Source organism: Bolinopsis microptera, chromosome 12, assembly GCF_026151205.1.
Source record: "Bolinopsis microptera isolate Bmic1 chromosome 12, MBARI_Bmic_1.0, whole genome shotgun sequence".
In the NCBI taxonomy this organism is placed as follows: domain Eukaryota; kingdom Metazoa; phylum Ctenophora; class Tentaculata; order Lobata; family Bolinopsidae; genus Bolinopsis; species Bolinopsis microptera.
The window spans coordinates 10,013,607-10,035,071 of record NC_087083.1 but is presented as its reverse complement, the minus strand read 5'-3'; the positions used below and the strand labels follow the sequence as shown (position 1 = coordinate 10,035,071).

Sequence of the window (21,465 nt, the reverse complement as noted above, 5' to 3'; positions counted from 1 at the left end):
TAAAGAGATAGAGAAGGAAAAGTAAATCTGCAGTAAAAATTGTAAATTGGAAACTTTCCAGTCTTGTCATTTGGCTGGAAGATTTGTAAAGGAGTTGGAGCCTAGGTCGAGTTTATCAATCAATAAAAGATGATTTTAAACAGACAAGTATACTTTGAGAACGAGCATTAAATTTAGAGTCACGAAATATTTTGGAGAAGTGTCAAAAAAGGTAGCTGATCGGCCAAGAAATTGTCATTTTTCACCACAGGTACTTGTTTCATACGGCATCTGTAACCAGCGTGTAACAATATAATTTTGAACAATCACGAACGTTCCCCATTCAAACTAACCTCAACAATAAATAAAAACGGACAAACCCTATCAAGGTATCAAACGCACTGCCACATAATGTACACACCTAAAGAATACAACACGCACCCCCGTAGTACAACGACAGTATTAGTACGCGAAATAGTTGGAATACTATCATGTACTATACATGGTGTACTGTGTGTTACGGTCAAGGTTAATAATATGTAGATATACTGAGATATACCGATAGAGCGAGGGGTGCCGTCCCTTGTCATACTCAATTAATTAAAGCTGCTAATTAATTGATTAATTAATTAAGCTGATACTTCTGCTTGTACGGTGAGAGAAGTAAGGTGGGAGGTTATGGACTCCCAGGTTCTTTCACTCATGCGTGGATATTCTCAAACTTTGATACATAGCTTCTAGATAGTATTATGGTGAATGGTACAAATTGTAGGTATAAATACGAAAATCTTATCCTAGAGTCAGCAAAAAGTAACCGATATGAAGGAATACTAATTATAGTAACCGATATAATGAAGGAATGCTAATTATAGTAACCGATATGAAGGAATACTAATAGTAACCGATATGAAGGAATACTAATTATAGTAACCGATATGAAGGAATACTAATTATAGTAACCGATATGAAGGAATACTAATAGTAACCGATATGAAGGAATACTAATTATAGTAACCGATATGAAGGAATACTAATAGTAACCGATATGAAGGAATACTAATTATAGTAACCGATATGAAGGAATACTAATAGTAACCGATATGAAGGAATACTAATTATAGTAACCGATATGTACTAGGAATACTAATAGTACCCGATATGTACTAGGAATACTAATAGTACCCGATATGCACAAGGAATAGGTACTAATAGTACCCGATATGTAGGAATACTAATAGTAACCGATATCAAGGAATACTAATAGTAACCGATATCAGATATATGAGTGTTGGTTTTGAATTATTACTTCGTTGTTTAAAGTTCCATGAGGTTCTAAAACCTTAAAACATACTACATCAACTATCACATACCACGTTATAATGTAACCTCGTCCAAAGGACGGGCATTCACGCTGATTAGGATGACTCGCAACAGCTGGTGACTACTGAATATAGTGCGAGTGGTATTACCTATGTAATAATTACCTACGTAATAATTACCTATCAGTAGTCAATGACTAGACAGGGTTATTGAAAATTACAAAGAATAAAATGGCGTCTGGACTTAGGACCAGCTCATAGTAAATTTCATTAATGCCCTCTGAAAACCATTCTGCTAGCTAAAAAATGATATTGTTAGGTAAAACGTACTGAAAATTAAAATTAAAAATTGAAAACGAACTGAACTATGTAATTATTACCGACCAGGGTGAATATAATAGAATGCAGAATGGTGTTACAATAGTGTTACAATAGTGTTACAATAGTGTTACAATAGTGTTACAATGGTGTTACAATGGTGTTACAATGGTGTTACAATGGTGTTACTTTCTCAAAATAGAATCTCCTGATTATGCTATGCCGAATAATATTTACTTGCAAGATTATGAATGTAAATATGCGGCTGAGTCTTGAGCTAATGGGATGCAGATAAAACCTCACTAATATTTTAGTTTTACTCCTCAGAACTAGTAACAATATAAATTTGCAAGCGACAAAACAGTAAAATTATCACACAAAAAAACGATCTAATCAGCGATTGCACATCCTCATTACACATCCTCATTGCACATCCTCATCCTGTAGATTTAGAGAAAAATAAGACACATACAAAAATCAGCGTTGGTTTAAAAGTTAACCCGAATTAAAAGAACAATACTCCGATCAATCAGAATAAACAATGCAACCGGGTTTATAATCAACCAACCTCAAACCTACAAATCTCTGCTTTTATGATGCACTTTCTGAACAATACAATAATTATAAACCCTAACTCTACCCCTGCACAATATGCATTATACCCTATAAATTTTACACCTTTACAATACACCCTAACCTGATACAAACTAGAGAAAGTTCCCGGACATTATACTACATGTTCCCCTGGTAAGTAATATTGTCGGGGTAAGTCTGAAGTGTGAAACAAACAAATACTTTGATACGATCCTGCAGATTCGGAGAAAAAATACGAGAATAAACGTTACTTTAAACAATAAACCTACAAAATTGTGGCGCTATGAACAGAGAACCCAGAACCCTGTGCAGTGTGCAGTGTGCAGAAAGTGTGGACACTGTGCTGCCAGTTAGCCGTATTGTCGGGGTGTCTGCACTCAACAGTATGACACATTGTTGGTACCTGTGTTGATAGCTGCTGCTCATTGGGGTTCTGTAACAACTCCCAAGGAGTGTGGTCAGTGTACATTGTACAACTTGGATATAGGTCCTTAGTCTCTAGCAGGGTCAACCATGAATAGACGATTTTGACCGAGGCCGAGGACTCGGTCGACCCCTGGACTCTAGTCGTTGCCAATTAGTTTAGTTCATGTGGTAGAAAACTGGAGCCTGTACAGTACAACAAAGTTTCAAACTCTGATATAGGTCTCTCTATGTCAATTTACTGGTGTACAAGGTATACCTGGCGCCAGTTGTGTACAGTCATGGGTAAGTTTAAAACATCACACGATACACAGTTACAGTATATAATAATGGGGCGCAGATAAAGTGGTTGCAGTTACCATCTCGTGTGGTGTAATTACTGTACAAACTACAACTTTCAACGACGAACAAACTGATCAAAACAAAACAAACAGAACGAACAAAACGAACAAACTGTGATTGTTTTGAAATATAAATAAAAAAAGGAGCTGGGTCTCATCTTGATTAGTTCTAGGAGTCCTTCCCAAAGCCTGGCAAACTCTTATTAATATTAGAGTGTTAGCTTGATTAGGTCACAGACTTGATTCTTTGATTGTTGGGCCAGCACAGGGATAGACTAAAAATTATGCTGCAGTTATTCTGACAGGCTAGGGGTGTTCTTGAACTCATCTCGCAACGCTTGTAATACAGTAACACCCCAATTTACTGCGTCGCGATTTACCACAAACACCGATTTGCTGCATACACCGATTTACCACATACACCGATTTACCACATACACTGATTTACCACAAACACAGATTTACCACATACACCGATTTACTGCGTCCCGATTTACCGCAAACTGCGATAAATCGGGCTTTCACTGCACAAGATGAAGACTAATTCAGAATTCTGGATGCAAATGAACACCTCAGAAAGTGAGGCCCAATCATTAATCCTTGATATCAATGTTATCTGATCAAACGAAACTGTCAATTAACTTCATTGAAATATCAAATTACAGATTAATTCTACAATCCAGATCGATTCTAAGGAAATAGGATCTGGTAATCAATAAACTCATAACTCAGAAAGGAGTATATTCCTGGTGCTATCTCAATTTCTGATATAAATATAATAGAAAAAAAGGTGGTATATAAAACGATAAAACGATAAATCGCTATAATCTGAGGAACTCTTTTTACAGGCCGACAATTAAGTAAGGAACGATTTACTACGTTAAGTAGTATTAGTAAGTACCAAGTGCGAATACACCTCCCTTGTCGGTTATGATAAACGGAGAAAACCTTTGATGAGACCAAAGGGAACTGCTGACTAGATATATTGGTTATTGTATCATGAGTTTTTGAAATATAACATGAAGTTTAACCTCCTATTGGAAATAACATAGGACGGATATGAAATAAAATGTTTAGGTGACTCCAACTGGCTACACGGCTTCAAACGGTTTTAACTTTGAATAAGTAGATACTGAAGATGATAACAATTGCAATATGGCTTAATCTTTTAGTTCATGGAACGAAAGATTAAAATATTGAAAAAAATGTTTACAGCTTATCTCCCCTGATCCGGCTAGCCTTGATACAAGATGTTGCTAGAAAGGCAGGAAGGCGAAGCTTCAACTGATTCATCTGTCAGGTTAAATAACACAAATCAGACTAGCCTTGCTCGTAATTCAGTCTGGGAAACATCCGATATTCCAGTTCGATTTCGGCTGTTTCTGACTGATTCGGACGTTTCTTAACTCCGTCTGTAACAACGTAGAACTAGATACAGATAACTGGAAAATCTTGCACTGAATTAGAACCAATATATATGTCAACAGGGTATCTGGAGAATGTCAAAGGTAAAGTTCAGGGTATTGGCAGGTGGGGTTAAGTTCTGTGGGAGTGAAAATCATCGCCAGCCGGCGTTGCTTCAACTTTTGATACTTTCGATAAGCCCTAATTTGACAAGTTTATTTATAGAATCAGAAAAAGGTAAACTATTTAGACCGACATTTTTGTACAGTACCCCGCAGCTATGGGTAAAAATTATTATGTGGCAACTAATTAATAAAATGCTTTGAACTATAAATAGCAGATACATTTTTCTCTCCTTTTTTTCATTACTAAAGTACTAAGAAAATAAGAGTAAGACAACCGTCGCAAGTCTTTCATCGGTGAGAAGTCACTACCAAGAAGTGAAAAGTTTTATTTCTATGAAATTTATCAATTTGAATTTTTCACCGCCTCTCTCAACGTCAATAACAGCTCCTGGCTTTACTTTTTACATCCCTTTCATCTTTTTATAATTTTTACTGAGTTGGTAACTTAATTTACAGTGATGAGTACAGTCGAATTTACTAACAAGTTAATTTCAGCATTGCAGCCTGGTAACTCATAACTCGTACCTCGTAACTACTTTCAGTTATTGCTCCTGTCTTCTGGAAAAAAGCAGCAAACGACCGAAATGAAACAGTTCAGCCAGTACAGGGCCAGTACAGGGCCAGCACAGGGCCAGTACAGGGTCAGTACAGGGCCAGTACAGGCCACAGGGCCAGTACAGGGCCAGTACAGGCCAGTACAGGGCCAGTACAGGGCCAGTACAGGGCCAGTACAGGCCACAGGGCCAGTATAGGGCCAGTACAGGGCCAGTACAGGCCACAGGGCCAGTACAGGCCACAGGGCCAGTACAGGCCACAGGGCCAGTACAGGCCACAGGGCCAGTACAGGGCCAATACAGGGCCAGTACAGGGCCAGTACAGGGCCAGTACAGGCCACAGGGCCAGTACAGGGCCAGTACAGGGCCAGTACAGGGCCAGCACAGGGCCAGTACAGGGCCAGTACAGGACCAGCACAGGGCCAGTACAGGGCCAGTACAGGGCCAGTACAGGGCCAGCACAGGGCCAGTACAGGGCCAGTACAGGGCCAGCACAGGGCCAGTCCAGGGCCAGTACAGGGCCAGCACAGGGCCAGTACAGGGCCAGTACAGGGCCAGCACAGGGCCAGCACAGGGCCAACACAGGGCCAGCACAGGGCCAGTACAGGGCCAGTACAGGGCCAGCACAGGGCCAGCACAGGGCCAGCACAGGGCCAGCACAGGGCCAGCACAGGGCCAGTACAGGGCCAGTACAGTGCCTCAACCAACAGTTACCAATTACATAAAATTTTAAATCTTCAATCAATAAAAAACAGCACTTTTAACATAAAACTATCAAAAACAAACTACAAAAACACACGAAAAAGTAATCTACAACACCGTCTAGCGTCGCTCGCAACATCTCAATTAATAAACAAGATGCAGTGCGCACAATAACAACTCTATATACTATATATAACTCTATACTGCTGTAATACGTTACAGTAATACGTTACAGTTATAGTTGGACGATTCTGCTTGCGAGAAGAAGTTGTACTTGTCTTAACAACGGGATAATAATTATCTGCACAGAATCACACCATTCAATAAATATGACAAATAAATGGCAATTAAATGACAATTAAATGAAAAATAAACGATAAATAAATGACAAATAAATGACTAATATATGACTAATATAATATGACGTTCAATAAATGACAAATTCTTTATATATACTTGGTGGCAAAAGTCTTAACAACGATAACGTGATAACTATAATCTTTGTAGAATCACGCCATTAATTATTGCCAAGTGCGTGTCTACTGTAACTGCTAAAGTGCAGTTTAACAACTTAACATGCGATCGGAAAATGTTGAAAAAACCCACATGATCCAACTTCATAATTATAATTATATATACGAGGTGGTAAACGTGGTAAATCAACACGTGATCTGAATTCAGACCATTCATTACTGTGGAGGGCGTGTCTAAATGACTTACATGCCAGTTTTTAAAGTTTAACAATCAAGTTCGAACTGGAGAAGTAACGAGAAGAAAGTGGAGAGGAGAATTATTAAATTATGATGTTGTAATTATGATGTTGTAATTATGATGTTGTAATTATGGCTTTATTAAAACGTTATTGGGTAAAATCTGAAATATGCATGATGTGACCATGAAATAAAGTGTAATTATTACTCCTAATATCCACGTGTATATTAAATGTAACCTAGTAACTGATCTTTTAACCGATATATATGGCATCAATCCTCAGCTACGAAATCTTGTTGTTTTAACAACCTTTATCTTTCTAGACAGAAGTAGAACTTCTACTTCTAGTGGATTATTATCGAACTTCGTCTTGTTTGTTTGTGTGTTTGGAGAGTTCACATCAATCCTCAGCTACGAAATCTTTTTTTACAGTTCGCAAACGTACAATTTTTCGAGACAGAAGTAGAACTTCTAGTGGATTGTTATTGAACTTCGTCTAGTAGCAAAGCAATCTATGTCTTCGAAAGAAAAAGCCTAATAAGTGAGCTTTTAGATGAGGTTATGATTGTGTTTTATAACAGTTGATGCAATAAAAAATGATTTATATATTTGTTGAAGCCCAGAACAAGCAAAACATCAAAACCTAACATCCAACATAACATCCAACATAACATTCAACATAACATCCAAAACGATTGCACAATATAATTTTAAATACCAGCGTATCACAAGCGTTTAAAAAAGTTTTTTAACGGCTTCACGACCTGTAGGGCGCGCGCCGAGCCACGAAATACTTCTAAAGTTTCCCAACTTACTATTTATAGAGGCCGGTAAACTACCGGAAACAGTTCGCCTGACACTTCGAACAGGTTCAGGAATCACAACTACTCCCCAGTACTTATAGACCCAGAATACCACATCTATTATTAGAGGTCTAGCATACTTGTCGTAAGTAATGTTATCGTCTGAACTGGCGTGAAGTAATTATTCTTAAAGAGTATTTTTCGTCTTGGCTGAGAAATCATCAATTTAAAGATAAATGATCCATGTCCTTACTTTCAAAATTATTTGCTGTTCAGTGAAACAATCGGGGTTTTTTCGATGGGTATTTGGAAATCCGCCGAGAATATAAAAATGTTAAGTGTTGATAAGCAGCGTAGAGAAAATACAGTTTGTAAGCAATACGACAAACATTGATACCAGAATGATCATAATAAGTAAAAAGCGAAGGTTATAAAATCAGGAGATGATGGGGTTCCTTCTCGGGGTTCCTTCTCGGGATTCCTTCTCGGGGTTCCTTCTCGGGATTCCTTCTCGGGGTTACTTCCTGGGGTTCCTTTTCGGGGTTCCTTCTCGGGGTTACTTCTTGGAGTTCCTTCTCGGGGTTCCTTCTCGGGGTTCCTTCTCGGGGTTCCTTCTCGGGGTTCCTTCTCGGGGTTCCTTCTCGGGGTTCCTTCTCGGGGTTTCTTCTCTTAGTTAGCCACTTAGCTTGTCACTTATCAGTCACTCATATGTAGCTATTTTAAGTATTTGTTTTTTGGGGTTTTTTGACACCATGACGTCAACACGAATCCTTATTTGACTAGACTACTACTATGTCGGAGCTAAGTCCAATCTACCCCAGATAACCGCCTCCATAAGACTAAATCACTGGCAAGTCAAGTTAGAATAAGCTTCATACTTAAACAATAAACTTGAAAAATCTTGTTAAAAATACTTTTAAAAACATTATTTTAACAGGACAATAGATTTGACTCCATATTTTGTGTGATAGGCTCCATATCTATAATGAGGTCTATAATTAGATGTCAGCTAAAACCTAACTCACCTGCTTCACAATATTCTCTGTTCAGCAACTATAAAGTAATATTGGGTTTTGGGCATGTTCAGGGTATTTGGCTAAATTGGGCCTAATTTGGACCAAATATGGGCGTGGCTGCCCCGCGGGTACCGTTTGGCGGTTGGGGTCCGGGACCCCCTCAAAAGTTTGGTCACTGGTCCTAGTTTGTTGGTCAACTGCTATCTCGAAATATTTTGGATTAAAGCTCTATTCGCATTGGAACAGGACACAGTTTGCGCAATTACAGTATACACGTGCTAATGGCCGTGGCCACCACTTGCACGTTCAAGTTTCCTGTCTACTCTCACTGGTTATTGAAAATAACTTGAATAACGTATTAAGTTTTCAATAACATTAGTTCTCAATAACTTATGGGGACCAGGAAATTCCAATTAGTATTAACTCATAACATGCTCTTGGGTGCAGTAGAACACGGCTGCTTATTCTGAAAGCTGGCCTATTATAACACACATAACCCCGGCATGCGCAGGGATTATATTTCAATTTTTCCCGCGACGCGCGGGAAAAATTTATAATAATTTCGAGTGCGAAGCACGAGGGATTATTATGAAAATAACCCCGACGTGCTTTAGCACGAGGGGTTATTTTAATATAACTTAAGCGTGCCGGTGTTATGTGTTATAAACCCCTCCGGGTTAGTGCTAGGACCAACAAATTTGACATTTTACTCTTAATTCTAGCTATATGAGATCATTATGGAAAATATGAAATGGAATTGGGGACTTCCAAATAAATACAACTAAGGTACTATGACTTTTGAAATTGGCGTTATATCTAAACACTATTCCTCAGTCAGAACGTTGAATGAATATGAATATCGATAAGGGCCGGCGTCGAGTTAAGCCTGGCAAGCGATAAAAGCTAATAATGATATCTAATCGTGTCATGAAGTTCATCAAAGTAGACGACTATAATACATGGCTTATATCAAACTCGACAAAATTAACCGAACCGGACAAAATCAAATGTAACCGTCGAGACAAGTTTTGGAACTGGTCCAATTAATGTAAGAGTTTAAGTAATGTAGTGTGCTGGAGTTTTGCCAGCGCCTGCAATTAGACCGATACGTAGATCGAGTGTATTTATAGTTCTTACGTTAAGCCATAGGTCACGTGACATTTTTTACCAATGCGCGTCGTAGTAGTTAGTCACGTGATACACGTCATCAAAACACGTGACAGTACGCGGTTGAAATTCTCATGGAATATCAAAACAAAACAAATCTTGTTGAGCCAAATTAGCGGGGCGGGATTATAAAAGCTGTGCCGGGGTTATTTATTCAGCGGGAAAAAACTAACAGCGGGAGCCGGGATTATCAGAATCTATTTAGCGGGAGCCGGGATTATCAGAATCTTGTTCTATCCCGGAGGGGTTTATAAGTATATAGCATTAGTAAGTGTTATTCTACAGCTATTTTGAAATATTTGCTGCCAGTGTTTGACGGCTGACATATGGTCAGTGGCGTAACGAAGGGCCCCGCTGACCCCGCTGTGCAGGGGGGCGCCGTCTTAGGGGGGCGCCAAATCGTCGTTTGAATGTGGGACAATTTCGAAAACTTAACTAAAGTACTAGCAAAACTGCGCGTTTTGCTCTAGATACACACTTTTTTAGAGATTTTTACCGGGGTATCCTCTAAAATCACCTAATTTGTTCAATTTTAGGGAGGGGCACCAAAAGGGGAGGGGGCGCCAACAGGGGGGCGCCTTTTCGGCAGGGGGGCGCCAACAGGCAACGTTACGCCACTGCATATGGTCGCTATTCAAAGTACAAACTGCCAGCTAATTCCAGAAATGTACGAATTATTAACACATTATCTTGAACGAAGTTACTTTACTTAAGTTATTTGTACTTAAGCTCTTAAATTAAAGAGACAAGTTATACTATAACTAACGTATAATGTGAAAAAATCTGCTTTTCGAAATGATATCCAGAGTTTTCAGTGTAGTTTTAATCTTTTGAAAGAGGTTTCAGAAACTAACCTAGATGGGTTATACCCAAATGCAGAGTTTATTAATGCAATAAATTGCATTATGTTTTATTGTTAAGAAAGAATTAATGTACATATTTTCACGGTCAGAACTTTGTCATTCGTGTTTTGGATCATAATTATAAATTTTATTCTATATTTTTATGTTCTCTGTTATTACTATCTGATTCCACGTTTTGGCATGAAAACTTAATCAAGCTATCAAGTCTGGGTTTTTATTTTCCGACAAAGTTGCTATTCTTTAGTTTCTGCCAATTAAAAACTAAAGTTTAACCAGTATATTTGTTAGTCAACAAAGGAATGAACGGTCGCTGAAAAATGGTCCCTTTCCTACTATTGACATTGCGGATACCCTTTGTTATAGCAACAGGTGAGATTGGTTGCAAATAGTACAGTTTAAATTAACAGATTAACATATCAGTTAAACTATATGCTAAGGTGATACAATTAAATACAATTAAATGCTAATGTGATACAATTATTGAGGGTTTAAGATTGAAAAATAATAAAATAATACGTCCTCACAATACGGATCTATCTAACAGGAATTTGAACTGTAAATTGAAAGAAAAAAAACAATAAACATTTCTGCTTATAGATCTGAGGAACTTTGCTCGTGAAGGTACAGCTGAGCAAATCAATACCTTTGACCAGTTCAATTTAACAGCTTCGAAAGCTATTGATGGAATCTCAAATGGACGGTAAACAGTTTCCAGTATTCGAACGGTCGTTGAATTAACCATTTTAAATATCAGAGAATAATCGAAATAAGTTTCGATGTCATTTACTGACTTCATTTCTACTACATGTCCTTATAATTTGAATATATTATGACGCAGTGAAACTATCGGACCACGATGTATGGGGACTTGCTCACTTGCCACCCCATGGCGACATTAAAGTATATTGACTCTGTTACATCGTTTCCTGTTAATATAAAACTCCGTTACAAAAAAAATGTAAAATCGTTACGTAAGGAAGAGATATAATGTTGTTTATATTGCATTTTTCAGAGACGACCCAGATTGGGATTTTAGCAGAACGGCCACAGCAGGAAAAGATGCGTGGTGGCTTTTAACACTTCCTAGAGTCATTGTCATTCGTGAGATTAAGGTAAAATATGGAATCAACTGCGTTTGATACTTAATTTGATACTTAATTTAATTAATTAATTTTTTTTCATGAAATTGTTCATTATTTATCAAGAAAGTAACACTTCATGTTAGAGCCGTGAGCCGGCTAGCTGACGGCAATCGGCTGGCTAAGAGAAAAAATCGGCTGGCTAGCCGGCTAAGCCGGCTAAAAATGGGAATGGGATTACCAGATCCTAATATCAGATATTGTACCAAACATTTTTATTTTGCTAATATTACTATTTTGTATTAAAATTGATTGGCTTATACTTTATGTTTCTTTATACTTTATGTCGATTTTAAGGGCAAAACTTGAAATGGAAGGTAGCAAGTGATACAATTTCATAACTTCAATAACAATAAGTTAGTCAATAATAAGTTAGGAAATTCTCACTGGTCAGAGTCAATCTCTAATTTACTTATAAAACTTAACAAAAGATCTCTGTTACGATTGATGAGCATAATGGCTTTTAAATTGTCTGATGAGATCTTTGATCTCCTCTTGTTTACAGTCAGCCCTGCTGCTGACCATGTTCTTTCCACATCAGCAGCGGATGCAGGAACCGAAAATATAGCGCATGCTAAATTTGAAAGAAGGGGCAATGTATCACTACGACATTTCCAAAATCTAAGAGTGTCCATCTTGGACAGAAAGTTTTTAGGGCACTGCAAGGCCTCATATACTTTAATTTCGTCTTTAAGACGATCCGTCTGACGGTTCTGAAATTTATGAAATTTATCTCTAAAGTCGATCATGGTATAATTTGTTACATGCCGTCTAGATTCCCGGCCTGAAGTAGAGATAAGTGATAACTGCTGAAAATGTGTTAGCCGATCGGCTAGCCGATGGCAATCGGCTGGCTAAGCCGGCAATTTCAATCGGCTGGCTAAGCCGGCTTAGCCGGCTAGCTCACGCCTCTACTTCATGTGGTACACCTTGTATATCATCTTTACGTCATAGCCCTTCAAGAACTCACCGAATGAATACATCTAACAGAAAACGTCCAACTAAGGTACACAACAGAGTGAATCCCAAATTTGCCCATAAGATCCATGGAGTGACAGTTTGGGTAGGTGTCGGGATGACGGGAGGAAACTACGAGGAAGCTGTTAACGTCCGGACTATTCGATACGTGGCAGGAACGAATATTTACATCTTCTCCGATTTGAAACAAGAAGGATCAAGTGTTCAGATTCAGGGAGGGAGTGAAGTTGTACAACTTGCAGAGGTTCAAGTCTATCGAGACATAGGTTAGCAGAATTTGGTTGCTTAAAAAGTCATGCAGCTCACACGTTATAACTCAAACTCTCCGTAATTTTTTCCCCTGCTCTTGCCGAAGGCAAAAGATCGTAGGGAATAAGTAATCGGGTTTGGATATATGAGGTGGACTTACTACGCTGACGACAAAAGTCTGCTCCTTCGCAATATAGACCACTCCCCTATAATTCTGCGTGTATGAGATGTTTGTTGTGCTGCGCGCGACGCCAGTTATGTGTTAATCAATTACACGTATAACAACCAGTTTTTGGTGCAGTTGAGTAATTTGGGTCATTTCGCGCGGACCAGTGTTGCGCGGTATTATATTTCCACAGTAACCGATTGCCATAATCACGCCATTATTACGTTACATCGCTACTACATTCGTTTTGAAACAAGCTTCCACACGGCACACCTTTCACAACATCTACTACCAGTACCATGAGTGAGAAACATTCAAATCTTAAGGTACGCCAATGAATTTTAAAATATTTCTGTTTGATACTTTGCTGTGCAGTGGGTATTCGACTGTTATGCAACAACTTTCACTCACAATTAAATAGCCTCAATTTTGAAACTAACGATTTCTCGCATATTCATAAAAGCATAATGCCACGTTTTCCATTGATTAACATGGTGCGGTGGAGAGAAATTAAACCCCAAAAGGCAATATTCCCCGAACTTGCAATTTTGTGACTGATTTTTAGATATTTCATCCATCAAAATTTCAGAGGTTTGCCCAGTGGGATACTCCGAAGAAGTCGGGCATATTGTAGGCTGGGGCACTGAACTGGGAGGTAAGTTGGCAATAGGTTTGAGAGAGGAATGTGCTAAGGAATGCGACGCTCTGCCTCTCTGTCTCTCCTTTGAACATAGCAACACTGACAAATTATGTAATCTCAACAAAGAAGCGATGCCTAGTCAACTCCAGGGATATCTTGACTACGCTTTTTGCAGAAAAACCGGTAATCGCTAAAACCTTCAGCGTGCTGCTGTCACGGATTTTTGAGAATATTCTTAAACATTCTTAAATTCTTTAAAAAATCTTAAATTGTTAAACTTTTTTTTCAAAACTGTGATTGTGAATGATAGCAAATTGTCAATGTAATTTTAAAATAATGAACCATGATACCGGATACTTCTGCAATGTTTGCACATGCACTTCCAGCTTTTCAGTTGACCTAAAGTATTTGTATTAAAGCTACGATCTATATATTCTTTTTTGACGCATTATCGTGTGATTATCATGTGATTATCATGTGATTATCATGTGTCCTCCTATTATATTTCAGTTACATGCTCGGAGCCTATCATAGAAAATTCAGCCTCGCATACCTCGTACACTGCATCTCAAAAGTATGCGGAGGAAGCAACGGTGGAGATACAGTGTAAGGCGGATCATTTCGTGATGGGTGGTGATAAGACGGTCAAGTGTACCTGGACAGGGGAATGGTCACCTCAACTCCGCTGCGTGGCAATTACAGGTGATAAACCACGTGATATTATTTTTAAACCACGTGATATTATTTTTAAATCACGCGATATTGTTATATTTAAGAGTGTGGTTAGCAGCTTTAACAAACATTGTAGGGTAATGTTTGGTAAAGGTATTAACCACACAACTGCATGGTTATACTTATAATATCACGTTATTATTAAAAGTTGTTGGAAGCACAGTGTGCTTTATATTTTGTTTAAATCAATAAATTATCCTTTTCATTTTTTATTTATCAATTGCGTGCAAATATTCTGTTAAGATTTGATCTATTTATGTTATATATTTATGATTATGTAATAAAGTATTTATATGCTAATAAACCAGTCCCCAAACAAACAAACAAACAAACATTAATGTAACCCAAACTAACAAATGTTATAAAAGCTAGCCATAAACAGGCACAGGTGCGAAATGCAAACAACTCTGTGTACAAAAGAGAACGAATTCTCGAACCTTCGATGATAATCAATCAATCAGCCTGTCAAGTCACATCAATCGGGTAATTGTGGCAGAGCTACTGTGGACTGTGGTTACTGTGGTTACCGTGTTACTGTGGTTACCGTGTGTGTCTTACGTGGTAAATATGCTCAATTTACGGAGAACAGATCAATTTCATGTGCTTTAAAAGCAAAACGTAACATAATTGTAATAATGATTATACACACATCTTTCATTATCCATTGAATAGCAAGGTCAGGTTAGTAGTGGCGTAACGTTAACATCTGGTTCCCTGCTCCGTATAAATTTTTCGGCGCCCCCACTCCCCCTCCCGAAGCTAATTGTACTCAAATACTTTTTCGGGCCTACTGAACGAGATGTGGTAACACTGATAATATGATAGCAGTGTGTAACAGTCACAATATATGTAAGTGCCCCAGGCATCGAAATAGCTCAGTTCTCACCAGCTCACAAACACATAACTTTACTGGGGCGTAAAGTCCCTATTAGTATTATTGGAGATGTAAGTGCCTAGGCCCGGCTTTGCCAAGTTAAAATCTATATTAAATCACGGTACTTTCCAGTTTCAAACACAATAACCCAGCCGAGACTTACAGTTACAATTGTGCCACGCACAGGGTGATTTACATTATTGTTTGTTATGTCAAATAATTAGCTAACCCACGGTTGCCTTCCAATAATGTGCCCTACAAAGCTACAAGACAACCGAAGCTTCCCTCAAATTAGAGAAAAACTACTCACATCTATCAGCGCCATTATCGGACGGCTACCGGCCGAACTAACCCCGTTTATTTACAGTAAGAATAACTTTCCCCACAATCACTGCCCGACGCAAGGAGTCTCAGCAAAAGCCCTGCAAACCTACAGTAACAAAACCCCCAAGTATCAATCACTAATTAAAACCTTTTAAACATCCATAAAGCGTAAACGCAAATTTTAATATTCAATCTACGTTATACCGATTCCTTATATAATAGTTTCAAAACGCACTATTCAACCTAACCACCGCATTTTATTGTAAACTAACCAAACTAAACTATTTTATTCTCCAAGCCAGCGAAAGTTGAAGCCGAATCCGGTAATTCTATTGTGTTCCCGAAAGATATTTTGCCATGTTTTTTGTTTTGAAACTACCACTAAAATTTATGTTATGAATTTGATATTTTACTCTCATATTCAATGTCCATGATCAGACTGTGATCTCGAGCTCTCTGGGTTACTCCTTTTGATGGTATAACATGTAAGCTGAATTAGTTTTTTACATTTAGGCCAGGTTTGTAATTGTAAATATATTGTGTACCGAATAGAAACTTGCCTTGTTTTGACATCGCCAGTAAAATTATGTTTTTGCAAATTTTATGTTCTACTCTCATATTTTCTCCGTTTCAAACTTACATACAATTTCCGGTGATTGGTAGTGGTACGTTCTTCCGAAATGAGTAGCTAACTTTTTGAAACTGCAATTTGCTTGCACCCATGCGCGCGCGTGGATCGATCGATCCGCCGCGCATGTCATGGTGGATGTTAAAATAAAGTATTTTAGCCATTAATTACGCATTGCGCCTTCCAATACCTAAACATTTCAATTGGACATTGCCAAAATTAACCTCCGATCTAGTACTTCCAAAAGACATTGGCGTCTCCATTTCACCAAGGGAACTAAGTCAATAAATTAAACAAATTATCCAGCCCCAAAATTGGTTAAATTATTCCATAATTCATCGCCACTGCACGACTTTCACCACGAAACAGTCAACTTCAAAATACTAATGTTCACCATCACGTACTTTTCTTCTAGATTTAGTTACGCACTTAGAGTCATGTATATTAAATGAAATTAAATGCGACGGTAATACTGGTATAGGTTGCCATGACGATTTGGAATACTAAAAGGTCATCCTTAGCTACCTGTATAGCAGTGTATTTATCTATTTATATTGCAGCTGCATAACACTTAATGCCTTAATGAACTGAAGTGTATGATCGAATATGAATCATGCATTGGTATACATTAAAATTGAATTTTGAATATTCATTCCGTTTTGATATCCTAGTTAAAATGCAGTTAAATCAAAGATAATAGGATAAATGATAATCTGGATGATTTAAACAAAGTGACAAATGCTAAATGATTACATGTAACGGTAAGTATCTTCGTAGCAACGTAATTGTTATTACAATACCGACCCTTACTCCTAGTGGAATTCGTCTGTTTAAATTGTTTGGTACACTGTTACAGTAAAACCCTAATTTAACCTGCCCCGATTTACCGCAAACCCCGATTTATTGCGGCCATTTCGGTTAATGCTGATGATTGCTGACGGAGGGGGGATCGGGAGGGGTAAAAATGGCCAGCAACTTGCTGACGTAATATGTGAACGCTCTCTAAACACAATTGTGGTTTCCCATGCCAACCATTCCACGATCAACCATGATCAAAATATCATCATTAATCTGAGCAGTTCAAAATTTAAAACATGTGCATATCGCATGATCAGAATGCTGATAATGTTAAGAATGCTAACAATGTTAAGAATCTTAACAATTTTAAGAATGCTGACAATTCTATCCGTATCTCCTGCACGCTTGAGCTCGCGTTTTTAAATCACAAAATTGTTTGACAAGAATGATACTTGCTATTATCACTATTACGTTTAAATCTTCCACATTATGTTCATTGCACAGTGATTGTTCTAGGCCTTCAAGCTCGTTGGAATGGAAAGTGAAATAATGAAAATTCAAGTACGATAAATTGCAACAAATACGAAATGCTAATCAGTTTTGATGACACGCATTGGCTGGAAATCGCACAAGAAAACTGAAAATTCAAATAATTTTAGAAACATATTTCATTCATTATGCCCCTGCCTCCATTATATAAGTATTTAATACTTTCAACACTACTATATAACAAATAATTTGAGGAAACGATGTAACAGAATCAATATATTTTAATGTTGCCATGGGGTAGCAAGTCCCCATGGCCCATATATCGTAGTCCGATAGTTTCATTGCGTCCTAATATACTGCCCGTAAAGTTAATTGTCGTTCCCCAAATTTAAGAAAAACACGATACAAAATATTTGAAAACCAATGCAAATAATTCGATTGGTTCAATATAATATTACCTAGCACATCACTTTTACTACTTTGTCAATCTTGAATACAATATCCCAGTTCATTTTGTTACAAGAGTTTTAAGCGATGTACCGGAGTCGATATATTTAATGTTGCCATGGGGAGGTAAGTCCTCATTCATCGCAGTCCGATAGTTTCGCTGCATCTAAATATCACCGCACTAACCTGAATTTTCACTTTTTCGTCCGATCATCTTGGAAAGTTTTTTGTACATCCCCATAGACGTAAATAGTAACCAACAAATTTTTTTGAAAGATTCGAAAATTTAGGTGTGCCGTTTCCATGACAACCGCGCTCGCAAACCTCACAAATCTGGAAAAATTCTATATCTCGGGATAGTTTCTAGCATCTAAATATCACCGCACAATAAACTCCATTGTTACCTTGCTATCTGATACATGCTATCAGTTTTACCACAGAGCACGGTTACAAGAAAACCTAGTCAAAACAACAAGATATATCTTAAGTAAGTTTTAAAGATATGTTAGAAGTTTAAAAGTTAAGTAACTGAGTAAGATAGATACACCATACGTTTTAAAGTTACCAATCTTGACTCAATTGCACTTGTTACCGACTTACTGACACAGTCTTTAAAAAGTTTAGGAGAATTTAACAGATATGTTTTATCAACAGACATCCCGTACAGATAAAGCCATCATGTTATGAATGGAGTGAATATTGTTGTGAACAGAGGATATTATAGTTTAGATTATATAATGGATGTTGGATATACTGTGTGATGTTTCAGACATGTGTAATTTTCATGTAATTAATACTTTCAATATCGCGATATTAATTGATTAAATATTAAGATAACAAAGGTTTTAAACCGCCAATTATAATAAGTGGGGTATTAATTCATCTTGATGAAAAGCCACATAATAATACCCAATGTAGAACATTCAATAATCACACAAAAACTCACCATAAGAGCAACTAACACACGAACAAACAAACAAAAACAGCGCAAACCTAATGCTACGAGACTCCCTCTAGACTGTCTAGACGATCAGAGTGCTGAAAGTGCTGAAGAGTGTGCTGAAGAGTGTGCTGAGGAAAGTGCTGAGGAAAGTGCTGAAGATTGCGAGGAGAGTTCTGGACCATCAGAACTTTAAAGCACACCATAAAATTGGTAATGTTTCATCAGTCGTGTTGGAGCATTCTGTTTCTATTGGGAGATAGTAAATCACATCATGCAAGATCAGGGTGCAATGTTAAGGGTTTCTCTCCCGTGATAGCTCTTCAAATAAAACTATTTTATCTTTATCTTGATGATTAAAGCTATCATTGCTTCATTTGAGAATAATGTGTGAACATTTTGAACATTTAAAATATAATTTGGAACATTACAGTAACGTTATTCGATTGGGCGAGATCTGTCCGACAGCGACATCTGTCCGACTCAGAAAATAGGTTATTCGGACAATAGTTTATGTCGGATCCTACCGTACGATTTTTTGAAACTTTCCATTAAGTATGGTGGTTATAGGACGGATAATCTGTGTAAGTTTGAGCGAGTTTCTATGTGCCAAATTTGAGATATCACCTTAAACACACAAAATATCTCCAATTCGGTGTTTTGCAGTGGTTCCAAGGCATATATCTGGAGACCCAACGATACGATTTTATTGAAATTCTCTAGATAGTAAGATAGCTATATAAGACAAATAAGACAAATAATAATTAGTGCAAGTTTCTAAGTTTGGGTGAATTTCTATGTGCCAAATTTGAGATATCACTTCAAACACAAGAAAATAGTGCTGTCGGACAGATGTCGCTGTCGGACAGATGTCGTGTTACCACGTTATTCAAATCTCAAACAGAAAAAGTATATTTCAAAGCTTTGTGTTTTGATCATATAATATGATCGTGGGTGTATACTATATAGTGATTTTGATTGCATAATTTTGATTGTATGCGATTTATTTACATCGGCAGTTGCGTCCTTTAGCTCTTTAGGCTGAATTAAGCTTATCTGCCTATCATTGGATTGTTGAGTTCCTCAGAATCTCTAGATACAGAAAGACCTGTTTTTTTTGTATTTCGATTAAATTATTTGTTGTTGTAAACTCAATTTTAAACACTGCTGAAATAAAACAACTAATGAATAAAAAACTCTAAATGGCATAATTATTGATATATCCGGTATAAAATCTACAGCAATTTTATAAACAAAAACCTTTCAACTTGTTACAAAAGTTTGTACACACCCTATTAACAGCTCATAAAATAAGGGATAAATATTGATGAGATCAAAATAAAATGCATTTCATCGATAGAATCAATATACTGGAAAGTAGAAAATAACAATCCTTTAAGCTAACAAGAAATGCGGCCGCTTTTCTTTTGTGGATGGCCGCTCAATTTCCCGATCCGTGATGGCGTATTTATCATATTCCATACAACCTGGGGACGGCCCAGTCTTTACTGTTTATATAAACATGCAAATATGGCGAAGTGACATGCCGACTGCCGAGCGCCGCCCAGTTAATATAATTCTATATTGAATTTGAAAATCGTGTATACTTCTATGTAACCATATGTTTATTGTTTATGCAACCTGACACGGATCTGTGCAAAATAGTAATACTAACTCAAAATAATAATAATATGCTATCAATTAGTGCCTAGTGGGATACGTACATGATGAAATTAATAATGTACTTGGTTGGTTCAGCGCCGCGCGCCAACAATTATATAATTCAGATTATCACGCAAAATAACTTTGCGCAGGTAGTCACGTGGGCGATAACATTGCTCGCAGGCACGTACGCACGCACGCACGCACGCACGCTCGGTCGCAAAGCTACCATATACAAAAAAAACCTCGATCGCTAACCCTTGTCCTTGACTCTTTTGTGCCTTCGGCACGAGTCATGGATCGGGAAAAAATCTGACTTTATTAACTATCCACAACCACCAAATAATAATAATCAAAAATCTTTAAATCTTAACAAATTTGTCTATTCGACAAAAATATTTGTCACGTGATATGTATGCTACATGATAGATATGACATATTTTGATTCAAGGTGTAATTTTCATATAAATACATTATGCCTCTTATAAAATCTTATCTAAAACAAATCATCCATTTAAATCTTAAGATGAAACTTAAGATACAAATTATGGACAATACCCAAATATCGTAAGCTCAGCAGCCACATCATAATGGCATCTCCGTAAGTACCTAACCTATTATATAACGTATATATACGTTAGATTATAATCTCTCAGCCCCCTGACTCCCCTGCATAATTCTGCTTACAACATGATCGAATCTAGGATGCACTTCCAGCACTAGCAATGATTGTTGCATGTAACTTTTAGCAGAATCACCGTGCAGGGTAATCAAGTCTTACAGGTGACATTATTATATGGACACGTTCAAAAAAAGGTGGCACTAGAGATTGATTTTTTTAAATGCGTTTTAAAAATAGTCATTGCTCTTTGTTGGTTGATATATCTATCTATACCTTTAGAAATTCGATTAAATTTCATGATCCTGAAATCACGGAGTCTCTAGTGCATATGTCACAGGAGTTATCGTTATTAGTGTGCCAATGAGTCAAAAGTCACACAATTAGAAATGCAAGATGAATCAACACTAGATAATCTGAAAAGTACTATTCACAAAGAAGCCAAAATTGATATGGTGACT

General features: G+C 37.4%; 2 protein-coding genes across 5 annotated transcripts in view; one reads left to right on the top strand and one right to left on the bottom strand.

Moving 5' to 3' along the window:
- LOC134824624 (uncharacterized) overlaps positions 1-19,018 on the bottom strand; it is a 46,105-nt gene extending 27,087 nt beyond the window's left edge. For 2 of the 4 annotated variants that reach the window (XM_063836576.1, XM_063836577.1), the window contains exon 1: positions 18,777-19,009. The gene's annotated coding sequence lies outside the window, so the exon portion shown is untranslated. Of the gene's footprint in view, positions 1-18,776 lie in introns of all 4 variants that reach the window. The other 2 variants (XM_063836571.1, XM_063836573.1) reach the window with 2 other exon arrangements.
- Positions 17,571-21,465, top strand: part of LOC134824625 (tripeptidyl-peptidase 1-like) — a 56,136-nt gene continuing 52,241 nt past the window's right edge. The window contains exon 1 of the mRNA XM_063836578.1: positions 17,571-17,591. The gene's annotated coding sequence lies outside the window, so the exon portion shown is untranslated. The remainder of the gene's footprint in view (positions 17,592-21,465) is intronic.